A 17259-nucleotide genomic window follows, 5' to 3' on the forward strand; every position below is an offset into this window, starting at 1 on the left:
AACATGCTGATGCGAAGGGGCACATGCACCCCAATGTTTATAGCAGCACTATCGATAATCGCGGAACTATGGAAAGAGCCCAAATGTCCATTGACTGATGGACAGATAAAGAAGATGTGGTATATCGGGGCGCCTGGGTGGCGCAGTCGGTTAAGCGTCCGACTTCAGCCAGGTCACGATCTCGCGGTCCGTGAGTTCGAGCCCCACGTCGGGCTCTGGGCTGATGGCTCGGAGCCTGGAGCCTGTTTCCGATTCTGTGTCTCCCTCTCTCTCTGCCCCTCCCCCGTTCATGCTCTGTCTCTCTCTGTCCCAAAAATAAATAAACGTTGAAAAAAAAATTAAAAAAAAAAAAAAGAAGATGTGGTATATATACACAATGGAATACTACCCGGCGACCAAAAAGAATGAAATCTTGCCATTTGCGACAACATGGATGGAGATCTCAGTTTTAAACAATAGTTGAGAGTAGCTAAGGGGCTGTGGGGGGAGCCACGTGGCAGAAGGGACAGAACAGCAAAGGCTCTGCTGGTCCCTCTCTCTCTCCATGAGGTCTCAGGTCCCCTTCCTGTGATTTCTCCAGCACAGTACTCAGACTTCTTACGTGGGGTCTGGCTCTCCCTAGAGCAAGTGCCCCCAGGCAAGGGTCTTCAAAGACAGTTTCAAACAGACACGTCATTACGTTTGCCATATTCTCTTGGGTAAAGCAGTCACAGAGCCTGTCCAGATTCAACAGGAGGGGCCATACCCCCACGTCTCAATGGGAAAAGTATCAAAGAAATTGTGGCCAGCTGTAATCGACCTCAGCGGCCGCAGGAACTAAACATGCTAATACACATGAAACACTTAGAGCACTGCCAGCACGCAGCAAGCACTAGACCCACGTCTGTTGTTGTTGTTGCCACCACGTTATCACCAGTGGTGCATTCAAGATCCACAAGGTCAGGGAAGCAGGACCTTTCACCCTTGATTGCCCACCTCCCTCCACGACCTTTCCAGATAAAGGGGTGGTCCCCATTACAAAGAGGAAGATGTAACACTCCCCTGCTACCTCAACCTGGCACAACAACTCTGGCCAAGACCAGCCCGCAGCCTGATGGGGCTCCTGAAGGAGATGTGCAGGTAAGGGAAAGGCTGTGCCCTTGTCTGGCACCTGCATCCAACACCACCTGCTTCACCCATCTGCAGCCCTGACTCACAGCACAGAGGCTTGTGTGGAACACATCCAGCTGTGATGGCCTCCTTTGTAGAACACTCTGCTCCAAGGTTTCCGGGTAAATAAAGCCTACAAGGAAGAAGAAAGATCGGGGTGCCTGGTGGCTCAGTCGGCTCAGGTCATGATCTCACAGTTCATGAGTTCAAGACCCGCATTGGGCTCTGTGCTGTCAGCACAGAAACCGCTTCAGTTTCTCCTTTCCTCTCTCTCTCTCTGCCCCTTTCTCTCTCTCTCTCTCTCTCTCTCTCTCTCTCTCTCTGTCTCAAAAATAAACAAACAGTTGGGGTGCCTGGGTGGTTCAGTCGGTTCAGCCTCCAACTTCGGCCCAGGTCATGATCTCACAATTCGTGAGTTTGAGCCCCACGTTGGACTCTGTGCTGACAGCTCAGAGGCTGGAGCCTGCTTCAGAATCTGTGTCTCCCTCTCTCTCTGCTCCTCCCCTGTTCTCTCTCTCTCTCTCTCTCTCTCTGTCTCTCTCTCTGTCTCTCTCTCTGTCTCAAAAATGAATGAATATTAAAATTTTTTTAAATAAATAAAAATAAAGGGTTAAAATAAAAGAAGGAAGATTGTACTTTCCAGCTGTGCCTCTTGTCCTTTATGGTAAATATTTCCTATCCCTTCCTTCCCTCCCATCAAGATGAATGTATGCAGAGTCACATACACTTGCATTTACCCACTCACACATTGAACAAACACTTACTAAGCACCTACAGTGTATACAGAGCTGAACAAGACACACAAATCTTTCCGATATAAAGCTAATATTTTAATGGAGGGAGCCAGATAATAAACAAGTATGTAAGGAGGTAAACATGTGAAATATGTGATCACTGCTCTAAGTCAAAGCAGGTCACCTGATAAAGGGAACTAACTGCAGAAGCCTCTTTCACTCTGGTAGTTTTGGAAGGGTTCTTTAAGGTTACTGGAGTTTGGATCTAAGAAATGAGAATATGCTAGCCTCTTGAAAACCTCGGGAAGGGGCACCTGGGTGGTTCAGTTGGTTAAGAGGGTGACTCCTGATTTCGGCTTAGGTCATGATGTCACGGTCATGAGTTCAAGCCCCACATTGGGCTCTGCACTCACAGCACAGAGCCTGCTTCAGATCCTCTGTCTCCCTCTCTCTCTGCCCCTCCCTGGTCACCCTCTCTCTCTCTCAAAAATAAATAAACATTAAAAAAATATTTTTTTTTGAAACCTTGGGAGGAGAATTCTAAGCAACATGGACACCAAAGGCGAAGATACTGAGGTGAGAAAGGGTTTAATGTGTCTCAGGTCCAGGGCTGAGGGTAGAAAGGAAAATGGTTTGGGAGAAGGCTCAAGTGTAGACAGGAGTAGGTCCTGCGGGACAAGCTAGCCCAGAAACCCAACTTAAACAGGGAATGTGTTGGCTCAGCTGAGAAGTTGAGGCATGGCGTGGGACTGACTTGGCTCAACAGAGTCAATGGGACTTGCCCACTTGACATGGTAAGTTAGATGGGTTCCCAGAGGTCCAAGTGGTCACCATCTTTGCAGCCAGCATTCCCCACCGTTCCTGCAAAATACCTGGGCTTCAGTATTCCTGGATCAACTCAGGAGACGGACTCATCTCTGAGCCAGTCATTGTGACATAGGGAAAGAATATGCTGACTGTCCATGCTGGGGTTGCATGCCGACTCCCGGACACAGCGGGTGGAGGGAAGTCAGCCTGCCCAGAGCACCTGCGGTAAGAATCAGGGAGAGAAGAATTCCCCAAAGGAAAATGGAGAAGCAGCTCTCAGAAGAAGGTGCACAGATAGTGAACAGGCATAGGGTGGTGGTGGGGGGGAGGGGGAAGTTTCCATAAAGCAGGACCATGTAGACCATGGCAAGGAGCTGGGTAAGAAGCTAAGTACACTAGGAAGCCATGAGAGGGTTTTAAGCAAAGGAGTGGGAGGCAATCTGCTGGCATTTGATAACATTTCAAAAAGATTATTTTGGCCACTAGGTAGAGACAGGGTTACAAGAATCTAAGCCTGGAAGCACTGAGATCAGGGGACTATTACAGAATGACAGGCTGAAGAGGTAGGTGCCTTGAACGTGGGTATATGGGTGACAGCACGGAGTCAGAGAAACGTGAACAGAGCTGAGACACTCTTGTGGGGAAAGCTGATGTCTATAATCGATGGAGGAGAGTCAGCGGAGTAAGTGAAAGAAGTCAAGCGTGAATCCCAGGGTTCTGGCTTTGTCACCTGGGTGAATCATGAGGCCATTTGCCAAGAGGGGAAAGACATGGGATGTGGGAGGGCAGGGACAAGTCAGGAAAGTGAAAACCAGGAGGTCCATTGTGGGTGTGTTCCGTGTGAAATTCTGGTGGGATTATCAAGGGGAGACATTGACAAGGTCATTAGATGAGCGGGTCTGGAATATAGAAGAAAGGTCTGTGCTTGAGTTATATAAATCCAGGAACCATCAGCACACAGATAGTATTTAAATGTGCAGGACTAAATGAGATCACTTGGGAGCACATACAGTTGACCTTGAACAACATGGGTTCGAACTGCTAAGTTGCTTATTGTTGGATTTTGGGGGGTGGGGAGGTAAATGCAGCACAGTACTGTGAATGCATTTTCTCTTCCTTATGATTTTCGTTAATTTTTTTTTTAATGTTTTATTTATTTTTGAGAGAGATACAGAGCATGAGTAGGGTAGGGGCAGAGCCTGCTGGAATCAGGTTCCAGGCTCTGAGCTGTCAGCACAGAGCCCAATGCTGGGTTTGAACTCACCAACTGTCAGATCGTGACCTGAGCCAAAGGCAGACACTTAACAGACTGAACCTCCAGGCACCCCCGCCATTATGATTTTCTTAATAACATTTTCTTTTCTCTAGCTTACTTTATTGTGGGAATACAGTATAGAATACATAGGACATACAAAATGTGTTAATTGACTGTTTGCGTTATTGGTAAGGCTTCCGGGCAACAGTAGGCTATTAGTAGTTAAGTAGTGGGGAGTCAAAAGTTATACATGAATTTTTCACTGCATGCTGGGGCGGGGGAGGGGGGGACTTGGTGCCCTTAATCCCTACATTGTTCAAGGGCCAGGTGTAGACAGAGAAAAGGAGGAGGCTTTCATGCTAATTTCCCAACAAAACTGCCACTCTGTTCAAACTGGTTTACTTGGGTTCTAGGCAAATATAGGCTCTTCCACCCCTGGATATGTGTGTGCGTGTGTGTGCCCGTGTGTGTGCGCATGCACGTGTGTGCACCATTCCTTCTATCTGCAATGCTTCTGCTCACCCCTGAAGACTCATTCTTTAAAAATCAGCTTCAACATCACCTCCCCAGGAACATTTGCCTTATTAGCTCCACTGCAAATGCCAGCCCCTTGCATCCTATGATTTTCATTATCTGTTTACCATACATTTGGCATTTACAAAACATTGTCTTATGTTCTGTGTGTATATTACATTTCCCCTAAAGAGATGATAAGCCCTTAGAAGGCAGCCTTCAAGCCTTTGGACTCCCAACACGGGGCAAGTTGCCCCAAAAAAGAGTTAAAACAAAGATCTGTCGATCGATGCCAACATCCGCTCATACTTTCTTTTGGTGTTTTTGTTCCAGTGGCTGGGAATTCATGTCAAACTCCTACGCGTGGTGAGACAGGGGCTCAGCAAGGGTGTCCCAATCAACCCCCTGAGAACGAGGGAGGCAGCAATTGTTCACTGCTTTAAAATACTTGTGGCAAATAAAGGGAATATGACTCAATCCATATTGAAAAGAACCAGATGAAAGTAGTTCCCCACAGAGGAAAACCAAAGAATTAAAATGAAAGCCTATGAACCACTTCAACTATTTCTGCATCTATCCCCGAATAATATTCCACCCAAGTGGAACACATCTCAGTGTGTTTGCACCCGTTTAACACTCCCTCCTCCTTTCCCAGCCCGGGTTCCACAACTCCCAGCTTAGCGTCATCCCAAAATGTTTGCAGGTGGTTGGACTGGATTCCCAAGCTCCAGATGGCTCAGTCAGCACTGGAGAATCTGGAGAGCCCCGCATTCTCGTGCTTTTCTGGTTGCACCACAAAAGACCTTCCCATCCAGCCTCCTCCCCAAACGACCCCTCAGTTTTCCACGTGTGCTTGACTTAACCTGAGTCCCAACGGTCTCCGGCTCTTCCCGAGGCCCTCCATCTGCCCTCTCCTTGCTCTTCTGCCCACAACAGGGTTCTCCAATGAGGCAAATCACCCCTCCAACCCCACGAACACCCTCGGGTCTGTGAACTCCAGTGGCCGTGACAATATTGAAGAGAAACTGAGCAGGTGTGATGCCGGTTTCCAAAGTTGACCTGCTGCTGATTGAGTCATATCTGCCTGTCTTCCGGAGGTTGTATTACGTTCCCCTTCTGACTCATGTCACTTCAAAACTTGTATAACTTGAATCTGCCAGGTGAACATGACCCTTCATTTTTTGCCTCTGGGTCTTCCAGCAGCAGCCGGCTCCCGGGGCTCAACCTACAGACACCATGCAGTGAACCCACCTGAGAACAGAATCCCTGGACCTACCATTTAAAGACTGCTGCATGGGGGCACCTGGGTGGCTCAGTTGGTTAAGCATTTAACTTCAGCTCAGGCCATGATCTTGAGGCTCTCGAGTTCAAGCCCCATGTGGGGCTCTGTGCTGACAGCACAGAGCCTGCTTCAGATCCTCAATCCCTCTGTCTTTGCCTCTCTCGTTCTCTCTCTCAAATATAAACTTTAAAAAATTAATGGGGCACCTGGGTGAGCGTCCGACTTTGACTCAGGTCATGGGGGGCACCTGGGTCTTGCGTTCGCAGGTTCGAGCGCCTGTATCAGGCTCCGTGCTGACAGCTCAGAGCCTGGAGCCTGCTTCTGATTCTGTGTCTCCCTCTCTCTCTCTGCCCCTCCCCTGCTCATGCTCTGTCTCTGTCTCTCAAAAAATAAAATAAAATGTTAAAAAAAAAGTTTAAAAATTAAAAAAAAAAAACTGCTGCATGATCTGCTAGTTAGACGGAGCCTGCTTTCTTACTTGAAAAATTAGGCTTAAGAACACTTTGAAGTATTGTCATGATGATTACATGAGATAGCATGAGGGAAGGGTCTGGAATCAAACCTGGCATCGAAGTAGGGGCTCAGCAAACATGAAGTTGAATCTGCCATTTGTATAGGACCCAAAACTGGGCAAATATTGACAATTTCATATGACTCAACCTGCCACGAGCCTTCTAGTCAAGCACTGAGGACATTAGTATTCAACTGGCTGGAGTGTTGGGACCAGAGGAGGTGGGATTTTAGGGATGGAACCTCAGAGATGACTTTCAAAGATTCATTTAAATCATCAATGATTTATTTAAATCCTCAAAGAATCAAGGAATGCCAGAATCCAGCAAGAGGCTTTAAAATGCCAGGAGATTTTCTGGACTCTGAGCTACTTAAGCAAAACTCATTTAAAGAGCTAGGATAACAATGTGGTTAGGAGCCTAGATTCTGGGGACAGATTTCCTGAGCTCAAATCCCAGCTCTGCTACTCATCAGCTTTTTGACCTGGAGCAAGTTTGTTGGCTAATTGGAGTCTCAATGTTTTCCTCCAGGACTCAGGATTGTACTGGGTTGCTATGGAGACTAAGTAAGTTAATATATGTGAAGTTCTTAGAACACTGAAGTGTTAACTGTCATTAACTTGATTTAAAATAGGTGGTATGTAGGGGCACCTGGGTGGCTCCATCTCTTAAGCATCTGACTTCAGCTCAGGTCATGATCTCACAGCTCATGAGTTTGAGCCCCACATCGGGCTCTGTGCTGATGGCTCAGAGCCTGGAGCCTGCTTCGAATTCTGTGACCCTGTCTCTCTCTCTCTCTGTCCCTACTCTGCTCGTGCTCTGTTTCTCTCCCTCTCTCTCTAAAAAATAAACATTAAAAATTTTTTTTTAAATAGGTGGTATGTACTGACCGGAGACCCAAGATTGGAAATTCGAATTCCAGCAATGAGAAACCAGCCTCCTTCCTCTTCTAGCGCCGTTCCAGGACAGCAGCTGAGACACCCCTTGGGAAGTTCAAAGATGGTGGATGTCACCACCCAGGAGAGCTCAGGGAGGGTCCTCCCAGCCAGCGGCATTGCATCCAGTCCTTCCAGGTGCTTCGAGAGAAGGGCCGAGAACTTTAGTCACCCAGAGCAGAAGTGACTCAGGCGCACCTGCAGAATCCAATGGAGGAGAAGTGACGAGGGATGAAAAGGAAGGGAGATCGAACGGCCACACACCACGAAGAAGCGGACACAGCTCATGCTAGAGGGGAATGAAAGCATTAGTCGAATTCACGGTTTACTTAGAAAGTCAGATTCGGACAAAGACATCATAAGGAAAATGATAACGATGTCCTACAGGTTTTCCCATAACTACTTTCATGTGTATTACCTGATGACATCCATCCAAAACAAAAACAAAAACAAAAATAAAAAAACCAAAAAGTAAAACCCTATGAGGCAGGTAGCAAAGCTAGCATTGTATTTGAAGATGAGCAATTAGGGGCGCTGAGTGGCTCAGTCTGTTGTTCAGCATCCAACTTTTGGTTTCAGCTCAGGTTGTGATTTCACAGTTTGGGAGTTCGAGCCCCACATGGGGCTCTGCACTGACAGCACACAGCCTACTTGGGATTCTCTCTCTCCCTCCCTCTCTCTCTCTCTCTCTCTCTCTGCCCTTCCCTGCTCATGCTTTCTCTCTCTCTCTCTCTCTCTCAAAATAAATGACCATTAAAAAAAAATTTTAAAGATGAGCAACGGAAGGATCCGGGAGCTTCAATGACTTATCCAAGCCTACTTGCCCAGTAGGTGATGGAGCTGGAATTTGAGCCCCTTAAAGTCAGAGCCACATTTATCTTTGTCTCCCTAGCGCCAGCCACTAAGGTCAAGTTTACTGAGTGAATGGGCTCAAATGGGCTGGAACACAGACTCACGCTCTCAGGCTGGTCCTGGATCTCAGGCAATGACTCAGATGCTCATGCTTTGCAGATTCCCAAACCCACAGCTGGACAGTCACTCAGAGGCAGTGAAGGGGTGGGGGGTGGGTAAAGGGACAGGGTTTCAACAGTTTGTGCCAGAACAGATTAGGTATCTCGTACACATAATCAGCATGCATATGTCCCTTTTCCATAGCCCTAATGACAAGCGAGACTATCCAGCCACAGCTCTCAGGCTGCCATTTATAACCCATTTGCTCATGAGGGATAAAGCCTGCCTTATAAGGTGGTTTTGAGGTCCTTCCTCTTCGTGTGTGTGTGTGTGTGTGTGTGTGTGTGTGTTTGTAGATACATACAGGTATATACATTTACTTATCAGGCACACCATCGATTTGCCCCACATCTTATTAGAGACAGATCTGGACAGAGTACTTAAAGATCTCAAGAGAAAGGGGCACCTGGGTGGCCTGGTTGTTGAAGTGTCTGACTTCAGCTCCAGTCATGATCTCATGGCTGGTGAGTTCAAGCTCTGCATCACACCCTGTGCTGATAGTGCGGAGCCTGCCTGGGACTCTCTCTCTCTCTCCCTCTCTCTCTCTCTCTCTCTCATTCTCTCTCAAAAAAATAAATAAATAAACTTAAAAAAAAAATCTCAGGGCGCCTGGGTGGCTCAGTCAGTTGAACGTCTGACTTCAGCTCAGGTCGTGATCTCGCGGTCCGTGAGTTCGAGCCCCGTGTGGGCTCTGTGCTGACAACTCGGAGCCTGGAGCCTGCTTCAGATTCTTTGTCTCCCTCTCTCTCTGCCCCTCTCCCACTCACACTCTGTCTCTCTCTCTCTCAAAAATAAATAAACATTAAAAAAAATTTTTTTTAAAAAGGATATTCTTTCTCCCTTCCAAAGCAGTGGAGATTTCACTGCTAAGTGTCCAAGCCCCTCTTCTGTTCCAAAGAGTTTGGGGGGATTCTGAGCCATTGGAAGGATGAGAGGAGGAGGCGTTTCTCCAAATGGAGTATGTTTGATGAAGCACCAGGGAGTCTGGAGGCATCGCCATTGCCTGCAAGATAGATGGCCCCTGTGCTATCTGCTGTTAACTAGTGGTCCCTCAGTGGTGGCACATACAGTGACAGACGCAGGAATGCAATGCTGGCAAAACTTCCAAGAGCCTGAGTCCTGGTGACAGACGATGCTTGCTCCCAAGAGACAAACATTTGCAGATTTCATTCGCTGGCTCGCTAGTCAGTGATTCTAATCTGTCTACCACAACGGAGAAAGCCCTCAGGGTATAAATTGATGTAGCTCATTGTTGCTCTCTTGAATCCTTTAGAATTTCCTCTTTATCTTTCTGAAGTGTTGCCCACGTTGTGAAAGAGGGTATGTGTGTTACTGTGTTCTTCTCATTCTGCAACCGTAGGAACTCATATTCTTTCGTTTCTTTTGACCTCTCCCCTTTACTCTCTCTGTTCTCTTTTTTGTGAAACTCTTACTAGAAGCCGTTGGGACTGCTGGATCTGCTTCGACATCTCTTTGCTGTTCCCTCCTATTTTTTTCTCTTTGTCCTTTTGCGTTATGTAATGGGGTTGATTTTTCAGGTCAATCGGCAAGCTCACGAATTTGCTTTTCATGTGTGTCCCTTGTGCCCTTCATCTGAGGAATACTAGTAGTGACAGACCTAACATGAAAAATGTACAATGTTGCGGAACGTCATAATGAACAAAATAAAATGGAGAGGGGGCGCCTGGGTGGCTCAGTCAGTTAAGTGTCCGACTTTAGCTCAGGTCATGATCTCACAGTTGGTGAGTTCGAGCCCCGCATCGAGCTCTCTGCTGTCAGCACAGAGCCCGCTTTGGGTAGTTTGTCTCCCTCTGTCTCTCTGCGCCTCCACTCTTTGCACTCTCTCAAAAATAAATAAACATTAAAATAAATAAACAAAATAAAAATAAATGGAGAGATTTACCATGTTCTCAAATAGGAAGACGCAGTAACATAGAATTGTCCCTTCTTAACCTAGACATTCAAAAGTAATCCTGGTAAAACCTTAAGAACATTGTTTTTGATAGACAGGCCATCTAGAGTTGATTGGGATATGTGTGAAGTAGGAAGATTATTGTCTCCTCTCCTGCTGGAGACTCCACTACGTTGAGAGTAAGGCAACTAGGATGACAAAAGAAGGTAGAAACCTGTAAAGAGATGCAATTTTGGAAGACGGAACTGGATGGGGGAGAGGTGACTGATTGTAGCATGCGAAGGAAGTAATGAGCCAAGTCACCTGGAGGGGAATGACCGCTAATAAGTGAGCCAAATCACCGCAAAGGAAAACCTGAGATGCTCAGCTTTGGAGACGGCAGGTTCAGTGAAAGGCTGGGTTGAAGTGCGGAGCTAAAAATCGGCGTTGCTCGAAGCTTGTCAATGGAGTAGCCATATCCTTCCTCCACCTCAGGCAGTCAGGCTACTAATCTCCCAGACCAAGGATTGAAGAGTTCTTTTCTGTTTAATTTAATGGGCAAGGCTGAGACTCAGGCTTACGCAAATGGAGACAGCAGAGGGGAGGCACACAGAATTCTGCAAAAGAAATGGTTGAACTGCATGGTTCCCTTTCCCCAAATTGCGCTCCATATGCTGACAGGTGCATAAAGAAGATCAGAAGATTCTCTCTCTCTCTCTCTCTCTCTCTCTCTCTCTCTCTTTGTACAAACTAAATGGCCCTAAGGATGAAGCTTCCATTTTTGTCTTTTCTTCCTCCCTCCCTCTTCCTTCCTTCCTTCCTTCCTTCCTTCCTTCCTTCCTTCCCTCCCTCCTTCCTTTTTCTTTCTTTCTCTTTCCTTTCTTTTCTTGCTTTCTTGCTTCTTATGAACACTCTGTTCAATCACCCCTAAATGTAGCCCAGAGGTCAACAAATCCCGTCCACACACTCAGGCCCTCCAAACAATATTTGAGAGGCTCACTCTTAGATAGAATCAGAGTGCCAACCCTCCCAAACTATTGATGAGAACCTCCAGCACGAAAGAGAAAGACCAATGCAAGAATAAAGAAAAAAAAAAGAAGAAATCTCGAGAAAACAAACGGAAGGGGATATAAGATTTCCTTACAACACTAGGGAAATAAGTGAAGAAACTGTATCCTTATACCCAGAAATAGAGGTGATATAAAAGGATAAAATCAAAGAACAAGAAGTCAAATTTTCTGCTGGAAATAAAAACTTAATCAAAATCCAATATTCAATAGGAAGGTTGGAGGAAGAAGCTGAGGAAATCTCCCAAGAACTGGCACAAAAAGACATAGCACTAAAAATTAGGAAAGGAAAGAAAAGTAATGTAGAGGATGAATATAAGAGGAGGCACTAGCCAAGCAAAATGATTTCTTAAGAAAGAGAAGGGAGAAAACAGAGAGGTGGGAAACACAGAAGTAACACAGCAATAAAATTTCTAGCGCTGAAAACAATAAATCTCCAGGTTGCAAGTACCTCTTCTATGCCCAAGAAAATGGATGAAATAACCCATACCAAAGTACGTAAGTTGTGAGATGTCTGAGTTCTGGGGGAAAAGAGAAGATCCTAATGGTTCCCCTGAGGAGAAAAAAAAAAAAAGCCATTTACAAGGAAAACAGACAGGAGGTAGAAATAGGATTATTCACAGCTACAATGAATGTTAGAGACCAATAAGGTGGTGCCTTCAAGTATTTAAAGGAAAATTAAGTTTTAGCCTAGATTTCAAATCCTGGCCAAATTGTAATTTCAGGGAGTGGATAAAATGGACATTTTCAGGAGGGTAAGAACTGTAAAATACTCCCCTTGTTCCTTACAAAAAGCAAGTAGAGAACTTTCCACTCTCTGGATTGTAGGCTATAACAACCTTCCCGCTGAGGTCAACTAAAACAGTTGTAGGGATGGGCGTCTGAGTGGCTCAGTTGGCTAAGCATCTGACTTCGGCTCAGGTCATGATCTCGCAGTTCATGAGTTCGAGTCCTGTGTCGGGCTCTGTGCTGACAGCTCGGAGCCTGGAGCCTGCTTCTGATTCTGTGCCTCCCTCTCTCTCTGCTCCTCCCCTGCTCACGCTCTGTCCCTTTCTATGTCTCAAAAATAATAAATAAATGATTTTTTTAAAAAAGGAAGTAACAAAATAAAACATTCCTGGGAGTGGAAGCAGCATGGATACTTCCGCGTGCGTGCACACACACACACACACACACACACACAATCAAAAAACAAAACAAAACAAAAAAAACAGTTGTAGGGAAACAATATATCCAGATACAATTTTAATTATTTAAATATATTATATATGTATATATCTTTATAATTATCTTATAATTAGCATATTTTCATTTATAAATGTTAAATATATTATTTTTAAGATACTAGACTGAAATATATAATTAAACTATATTTTACAAATATGAATAACATATTTATATTTCAATTCTTCTTCAAAGCATCAAAAAGCTGGTAAGATAGTGATGGATTACTGTGGCCAAATTTTGGAGAATCTGAGAAGCAAGGTCTCACCGCTGTTTTTGCTCTGCTTAGGAAGAAAAGGCTGCAATAGGGAGCTGCGGTATCTGGCAACCTCACTGGACAAAAGAGATAAAAGGAACAGCCAAGTGGAGAGTCTGATAGACACACACATTAAGTTGAGGTCCTGAAGGGCTTTACTCTTGGAGCAGGACTTCCCAAATGTGCCTGCATAGTAGGATCTCAGGAGGGCTTTTATTTTATTATTTTTTTTAATGTTTATTTGTTTATTTTCAAGAGAGAGCACAAGCAGGGAAGGGGCAGAGAGAGATTGGGAGAGAGAGAATCCCGAGCAATCTCTGTGCACCATCAGCACAGAGCCCAACGTGGGGCTCAAACCCATGAACCGGGAGATCATAACCTGAGACCAGGTCGGATGCTTAACCCACCGAGCCACCCAGGAATCCCGTCAGGGGAGCTTTGAAAAATTCCAAAGTGCAGGCTGCACCAGAGACCAATGAAGTCACAGTCTCTGGGGGTGGGACACAGGCATCAGTAGATTTGGAAGCTCCCCCTGTGATTCCAGTGTGCTGATGACTTTGGGAACCTTCCAGTGTGTGGAAGTAACACTGTTCTCATGTGGGTGACTCTGAGAATCTCAAGTCTGGGATCTCAGTTCATGTGGTCCCAAAGGGTCAGAAGCAAATGAACGTTCTCTGTGGTGGTATATATTTTCATCCTAGGCCTCAGATTATTTCTCCAAAAAAAGAAAAATGCTTAAATGCAATGTCAAGTGCAAGTTCTCTATGAGTGAAAACCAGCAGCTGGGAATATTACCATTCAAACAAACCGAGAAAGACACCCTAACTTCAGAGAGTGAAAGTACTGGGCACAGACTCCAAAACCATGTTTCTTGTCTTAAAAGAGAAAAGGAAAAGCTTGAAACTTTCAGCTGGGATGTGGAAACCAAAAAAGTGACTTTGATTTGAAAAAGAAGCAAGTAGAAGTTCTACAACTGAAAAATATAAGACCCATAATTAAGAATTTAATGCAGAGTCTAACAGTCCAGCAGATACAGCCAAAGATTAGACTAGGAAACTGGAATATAAATCAGAAGAAGAGATCCAGAATGTGTTACAGAAAGGCCAAAAGGATGAGAAAGAAAACAGAAGAGGGGATAAAAAATATCAGGTAAGCTTTGGCAAACTTTTGCTTGAAAGGTCAGGTAGTAAATATTTTAGGCCAGGCAGGCAGGCTATACTGTGTCGGTTGCCACTGTAGCTTTAAAAAAAAAAAAAAAAAAAAAAGCCATAGACAAGAGGTGAATAAATAAGCATGACTATATTCAAAACTTTGTTTACAAAAATAGACGGCTGACCCACAGGCCATGGTTTGTCATAGAAAAAGATCTAATATATATATGTTAGATCTTGGAGACATATGTTCTCCAATCAGACCACAGAGGACAGTAGAGAGGAATAGAGTAAAAACAATAATCTAAGAAAAAAGTTACTAATAATCTTTTAAGAACTGATGAAAGACAACAACTCACAAATTTGGGAACCCAATAAATCCTCAGGACAAATATAAAGAAATCCACACTTTGGTTTGGAAGAAAAGCAAAAAGAAAGAGAAAAGCCATTTTTTTTTTAATTTTTAAAATGTTTATTTTTGAGAGAGAGAGTGAGGGAGAGAGCAGGGGAGGAGCCAAGAGAGACGGAGACAGAGAATTGAAAGCAGGCTCTGCACTGCTGGTGCAGAGCCCCAGGCAGGGCTTGAACTCACGAACCATGAGATCATGACCCAAGCCAAAGGTAGACACTTAACCCACTGGGCCACCCAGGTGCCCCAAGAAAGAGAAAATCTTAAAAGAAGCTAGAGAAAAAGTTGCTTTCAAAGGAGTGATGGAGTGACAGCTGACATCTCAATATTACAAAATAAAATAAAAAGCCAGAACACAAGGGAATGTTATCTTCAATGTATTGAAAGAAAATAACCACCCATCTAGAATTCTAAACTCAGAAAAATTATATGCTTCCAAAATGAAGGCACCATAAAGACATTACTGGATAAGTAAAAGCACAGAAATTTTGCCTTCTGTAGATCTCCACTGAAGTATACGATAGAGAATGCACTTCAGACACAAGAAAAATGATCACGGGCAGAAGGTATAGTGGAGAGGGGGAAAAGGACAGCAAAGAAAATAGTAAATACACGAGTAAATCTAAATGAATATTGACCATGTAGAATAATAACTTTTATGCCTTAAGGTGTCTAAATATAAAGAAAATTGAAATACATAGCAATAAAAGCATGAAATTTGGGAATATGATAATAAATACTGAAGTTTTTGTGCTGTCTGGGAGGAAGGTAAAGGAATTAGGTAACATTTGGTAAGTCAAGGATGCATACTGTAACTTCTAGAATAACCACCAAGAAAAAGGAGATGAAGTGTGCAACTTCCAAGCAGATAGGAAAGAAGATTTTCAAGCTAGTAAAATCAATGAAAACAAAAAGAAAGAGAAGAAAAAAAAACATAGACTGATGGTAAATAAAAACATTAAGCATTAAATTCTCTACATTAAACACAATGTAGAGAATTAGATTAAATGTAGATAGACTAACTGGCCGGTTAAAACACTAAGGTTGCCCATCTAGATCAAAAAATCAACCCCGAATATGTACTATTTAAAAGTTACCTATCGAGGGGTGCCTGGGTGGCTCAGTGAGTTGAGCATCCGACTCTTGATTTCGGCTCAGGTCATGAACCCAGAGTCATGGGATCAAGCCCCTCACTGTCAGTGAGGAGCCTGCTTGAGATTCTTTCTCCCTCTCCCTCTGCCCCTACCCCTCAAAATAAAATTAAATTAAAATAACATATCTAAAACACAAGAATACAGAAATGTTGACAGCAACTGGAAAACATGCTCCAACAAAACAAGGAAACAAATTTAAAAAGAGAAAGACTTGAGATGAAGAAAATAAGGAATTGGAGGAGGAAGACAAAAGTTTCTGGGAAGAAAGCTTCCAGGTAAAGGAAGAAGTAAAAAAAAACTATCTAATGCTTCTGAGCATGGGAGAAAATCCGCTGATAGGTATGTGGTCCTTCAATGGAATATTTGGAAAAAACTGAGATATGTTTATAAAAAAAAATCACACAAGCAAAAACAGGAGCAATTAATAACTCCAAAAAAAAAAAAACAAGAAAGGATTTTATTTATACTGAAAAGTAAATGTAGTCATAATATACTAATCAACTCCCATAATATACTAATATACATAATATACTAATCAATACTAATATACTAATCAAATACTCCAAGTATTTGTCCAATCTTAATGTAAACATGAATTACGTAGTTAGCCAAAATTGTGATAAACTCTGTTGAAGAGGGAGTGGGGTACGATGTAAAACAGAGGAATATTTATGAATGGAAGTCAATAAATGATGTGAAAAAGTGATCAATCAAGCAATTAGCAGTATAATAACATTATTTAGAAATTTAAAGGTTAATGCCAGAAATACCAGCTAAAAGAGGTAAAAGTGATTACCTCTGAGGAGAGGAAATGAGGAAATGAAGAGTAGTAGGACAAGTGTTGTTTGTAATTATAAGCCTTCTCATTTATTTAGTTTTTAAATTATGTACACATCTTATTTTGTTAAAATTTTCAAAAGTTAAAAATAAAACCAGAAAAGAGAGGAGGCAATGCAGGGAAACTTTTTCTACCGGATATAAAAAATTAAAATGGAAATTAAAATTGTAAATCACTTTATGCAGGAATAGACAAATAGATATCTGACTACCTCATAAATTATATAAGTTAAACAGTGATTAAGTGGCACAGATATAAACAAATAGATCATTGAAACAGAATAAAAGTCCAGACAGATGCACATTCATACAAGAATTCAGTTCATGATAAAAGCAGCATTTTGTTTTTTTCTTAAGTTTATTTTTTTATTTTGAGAGAGAGAGAGAGAGAGAACATGAGCAGGGGAGGATCAGAGAGATAGGGAGAGAGAGAGAAAATCCCAAGCAGGGTCTGCGCTATCAGCCCCAAGCCTGACATGGGGATAGATCCCATGAACTGCAAGATCATGACCTGGGCTGAAATCAAGAGTCGGATGCTTAACTGACTGAGCCACCCAGGCACCCCCAAAAAGCAGCATTTTAAATCAGTAGGGAAGGATAGTTTTTGATGACTGGGTGAGACACCTGTCAATTCATTTAGAAGATCAACGTTGGAGCCCTGTCTCACACCATACACAGAACGAAATCTCACACAGATTAAAAGGCTAAATGCAAAAAACAAAATTATAAAAAAAGAATGAGGTACTATCCCATTCTGAGTTTGCAATAGGTCTATAAAAATTTTGAAAATATGAAAAAGGAAAATGGCAGTACAGTATAATAAGGATGATTCCATTTTTTTAGAAATATATGTGAGGGGCGCCTGGGTGGCGGAGTCGGTTGAGCATCCGACTTCAGCCAGGTCACGATCTCGCGGTGCGTGGGTTCGAGCCCAGCGTCGGGCTCTGGGCTGATGGCTCGGAGCCTGGAGCCTGTTTCCGATTCTGTGTCTCCCTCTCTCTCTGCCCCTCCCCCGCTCATGCGCTGTCTCTCTCTGTCCCAAAAATAAATAAACGTTGAAAAAAAAAATTAAAAA

The 17259-nt window shown here is 43.6% G+C and overlaps 1 long non-coding RNA gene across 1 annotated transcript in view; it reads right to left on the reverse strand.

Moving 5' to 3' along the window:
• Positions 1-359: 359 nt before the first annotated feature.
• Positions 360-17259, reverse strand: part of LOC121010550 (uncharacterized) — a 41458-nt gene continuing 24558 nt past the window's right edge. Inside the window, exons 2-3 of the long non-coding RNA XR_005781221.1 lie at positions 7140-7382; positions 360-1282 (exon numbers count right to left, since the gene is read on the reverse strand). This is a non-coding gene — a long non-coding RNA (uncharacterized LOC121010550). The remainder of the gene's footprint in view (positions 1283-7139; positions 7383-17259) is intronic.

The sequence above is a fragment of the Herpailurus yagouaroundi genome, unplaced genomic scaffold, assembly GCF_014898765.1.
Source record: "Herpailurus yagouaroundi ecotype Mexico unplaced genomic scaffold, PumYag 192, whole genome shotgun sequence".
Lineage (NCBI taxonomy): Eukaryota > Metazoa > Chordata > Mammalia > Carnivora > Felidae > Herpailurus > Herpailurus yagouaroundi.